The sequence below is a fragment of the Etheostoma cragini genome, chromosome 15 (assembly GCF_013103735.1).
Source record: "Etheostoma cragini isolate CJK2018 chromosome 15, CSU_Ecrag_1.0, whole genome shotgun sequence".
Taxonomy (NCBI): domain Eukaryota; kingdom Metazoa; phylum Chordata; class Actinopteri; order Perciformes; family Percidae; genus Etheostoma; species Etheostoma cragini.
The window spans coordinates 24,630,160-24,634,245 of NC_048421.1; the positions used below are offsets into that span (position 1 = coordinate 24,630,160).

At 44.7% G+C, this 4,086-nt stretch overlaps 1 long non-coding RNA gene across 1 annotated transcript in view; it reads left to right on the forward strand.

Annotated features, from left to right (window-relative positions):
* The first annotated feature begins 3,603 nt into the window (after positions 1 to 3,603).
* The window catches only part of LOC117958474, a 19,468-nt gene continuing 18,985 nt past the window's right edge, over positions 3,604 to 4,086 (forward strand). The window contains exon 1 of the long non-coding RNA XR_004659729.1: positions 3,604 to 3,616. This is a non-coding gene — a long non-coding RNA (uncharacterized LOC117958474). The remainder of the gene's footprint in view (positions 3,617 to 4,086) is intronic.

The window sequence follows — 4,086 nt, forward strand, 5'->3', positions numbered from 1 at the left end:
CATCACTAACAGGGACGTTGTAGAGCGTCCTCTGGGGGACAGACTGGTGCAGTAGTCTGGGTATATTGTAACTTCGAGTGCCGTGAGTTTTATGTCCCTGATGTTCCTCCATAACAGAAAGCTACAGTTTAGGGGGAATTGTGAGAAAATGTGTGTTATTTCTTGTGTAAAGAAGTCATGTGACCTCTGTGTTTGTCAGATGGATTCAGTACTGGGCCTAAATAAAAACCTAAAAGGTCCCCTTTCCAGCGAGCACCATATTGTAGAATATTGCCAATATCCCTACCATGAGCCTGAACCAGATGTACACCAGATTTCCAAATCCAAATTTCTCCTAGGGGCTAGTACTTACTGAGCTGAAAAGAGGGATTTCCCTACCACCCCTGCTCTGCTGCCGTGATTTTCATGTACTAGGGGTGTATACCTTGCCAAAAAACAACGATAGCATTTGTCTCCCTGATGATAGGGATCAACCCCCCTGACTCCGGGACTATATCGCCCAGCCCTATGGTGAGCTATTTAAATTAGCCGGATATCCTGGGTTAAATATCGTTAGCTATTACCCGTGTACGTCTGTGTGGACTTGGTCCACAGCAATTCCACCCACCGGTCCGGAAACGTCCCAGTTAGAGAGGAAATGCTGTAACACGGTCTCTGTCCAGTAATCCCTGACAGAACCAAGCACGTCTGCCCTGTTGCACCCCCCACATGTTCTTCTAAAAGCCTTTCTCAGCGTGTAGCAAAGTGTGTTGTTGGTCCTGAAGCTGCGGGGTTTTTGAGGAAGAGTGGAAGGCGCGGGGCAAAGCCTGATCCAGCCTGATCCTGATTATGAATAAACACAAAGACAATATGATGACACTAATGTTTGAACACACAGAGGTACTGACCCCCGTTGTTGTTCTTGCGGGGCTTGCCTCCCAGAAACATCTTCAGGCTGTTTCGGAACATGACTGCTCACGACGACAGACGTCCCACACACACTGTCAACCCTTCCTGGGGATGGAGAGAGAGAGAGAGAGAGAGAGAGAGAGAGAGAGAGAGAGAGAGAGAGAGAGAGAGAGAGGTATTAGAATTGATTACTTTCATTCCGGCTGACTAGTCCAATCATCTCCATTCAGGTTAGAGAAGGGCGGTACAGAGAAAATCCAACATTTCATTATTTTTGACCAAATATATCGATATTGCAGCGATAGTGTAGGACTGACTACTGGTTCTTTCACCAAATATTAACACAATGACAGTTCTGATAATTAATCATCAGTGCCATGTCCAAATGGTGAAAGGCAAAACATTAGATCAGAAAGGGACGTCTCTGTACGGCAACGCAGCCGGTAAAACAGGACACGATAACACGTCATATCCCAATATTACATATCTGAAAGGTAAGCCGGTAGATTCAGAGGAAGCTTCTATCCTGCGCCGGTCCCCCTGAGGGACTCCCGAAGAAAAGCCCCCCCACCCCCACCCTTTTGGAGTCATTCCATTCTTAAGCCTTAAACGTGCTTGTGAAAGTCAATAATCTATACACATATACTGTATAATAATAATCAGTTTCATAGAACATGAAACATATAAAGTAAATGAACAGGCTTTATGTGTTTTGCCAAATTATTTTATGTATGTCTTATTAGATCATGTGCGTATATACAAAATTAAAAAAAAAAATTCTTCCTTTTGGCCATTTTTGTTTGTTTTTTTCTAAACTCTTGCCTGAACTCAGAGTTGTTGTCCATTATCCCATCCTCCTTCAGTCACTCTGTTTTCTGATTTGTAGATGTCTGGACACACTTTTAAATAAAAATCAACACATTAAAAAATATGGATTATTAACTGATCAGAATCGAGCATTGAATCGTTCTAGAGAGAATCGCAATGCATCTAAGAATGTACCCCTAATGTAATGTAAACTAACACACACACACACACACACACACACACACACACACACACACATGTGACTTTTGAACACACCCAACTTGCTGGCTGGTAATCTTGTTGCTAGGCAACCGTCTGCTGTTGCTAAGCGATCCATTAATGAGTATGCGTATTAGAATACAAACCGGTTTGCCTGCTGGTGTATGCTGCTGCTGTGTCTGTATGTGTGTGTGTGTGTCTTCATATATGGCTAGGTGTAACAACAGCTGACTGTACCAGAATGTGATTTGATTAGAGAAACAATGTGCTACCATGTGACTCTCACAGGAAACGCCTTCACACCCCCCACCAACTCCATCTTCAATGTAGGGACGGCTGCAGGAGATCTGATCACCAGCCCCCAACCGTTTGATTCTGTCATAAAACTAATACAATGAAGGCGCATCTTCACTTATAGATGAGGATATATGTTGATGTATGGGATGGTTGAGGATTTAACCGACGTATGGATCCAGACCCTGTCTGTTAGTAGGCTGATGTTAAAGGTTGAAGCGATCAGTCTAAGTAGGGAGCACCTGGTGTGGATGCTTCCTTGTTTCTGATGTGAGCCCAGGCTAGAGCTGAAGATCTTTGGTTTGGTCTTAATTTCTATCATTAACATGGACTGGGGCCGGGCCCATCAGGTGATGCTGAGGAGGTGAAACGGAGGCCGGCCTCTGGCCTTTATGTTTTGGTTGCACCGGCAAAGGAAGCAAAGTCTGAGGTGTGGAAAACACTGGACCATGTGCACAATGAGAATATTATATTATGTATAAATGACTCATTCTTGGCAAAAGAGCTGGGTGTGTGCGCACATTTGATTAATGTTGGGCTGTAAATGGGTTCAGTCTTTTAAAAAGCTGTCAATCAAAATGTAGTTGTCTAGCCTGACAAGCCAGACCCACATCCAGGTGTTGGGTCTGGGAACTCCCCGTTGGCAGGGCTCAATCCGAGGGGGCGGGATAAACGGTTGTCTTTCAAATTCCCTCTGCATGCAATAGGATAACGCTCCAACCAACCAGAGCAACGCTGGTTGGTAGATTCAACTTAAAACTGTGAACACATCTTCCTGTTTGAAGAAGGACTTCAGAGTTTAACTCCAGGTCTTCAGAGTCCATCGGTCTGTTCTCCAGCAGCAGCAGCCCTCTTCTTTGTTTTAGCAGGGAATTCACCCAGAACCGTCACAACTCTGCCGTCATTGTGTTAAGCCCCGCCCACTGACCCTATACACGATGTGATTGGCCTGACCAGATTTGGTTTTCCAGCTCCAGGCCAACGGAGAGTTGCTGGACTGACCCTGGCTGCAGATTACAGTGCTGCTGCTAGGGTGCATCTACATTTCTACAGACGGATGCACGCACGCACACATCTTCATTACCAGGACTGGGACACAAATAGGCATGAAAACCCCATAATCATCTGTTTGCATATCTATACTTCTGCTTGCTTCACCACTTGTTCGTTGATGAAAAGAGCGAGGAAGAAGAAGTGCCGTTCTCCAACGGTGCCGGAAGAGCCGAGAGTCGTTAATAGAGCTGGAGCTCCTGCTAGAGCCTACGCCATTAAACTATCACGGTGATATCTCAGTTTCTATTATTCCACATCCAAAAGATGATCAATGATTCGATTGTAGAGCTCATATTGAACCCCAGTTTACATTGCTCTTTGGTGCCGCTAACGGTCAACACAAGCTGTTTCTATAGTAACAACAAGCTTCATATATAAGCAAAAATCCACTTCTACTGCAACCTTGTGCTGCTGGTTTAAGTCTCTCTCACACACACACACACACACACACACACACACACACACACACACACACACACACACACAAGTGTCTGTGCATGTGTGTCAGTGTGCTAATCCTTGATGACAAGTGAGCAGGAATGATGGGATTGACTAAGTCTAAAAACCAAGGCTGCATCCAGACACACACACACACACACACACACACACAAACACACACACGACTGAACATCAACACATAAATTGACATGACAGCACGTGTCTGGAAAAGACAAATGTTTGTTTTTTATGTAAATTCACTGCAGACAAATTAGACAGAGGTTGGGACAATAGAGCAGAGAGAGAGACAGAGAGAGGGAGACAGAGAGAGAGAGAGATAGAAAGAGATAGAAAGAGACAGAGGCTGGGACAATAGAGCAGAGAGAG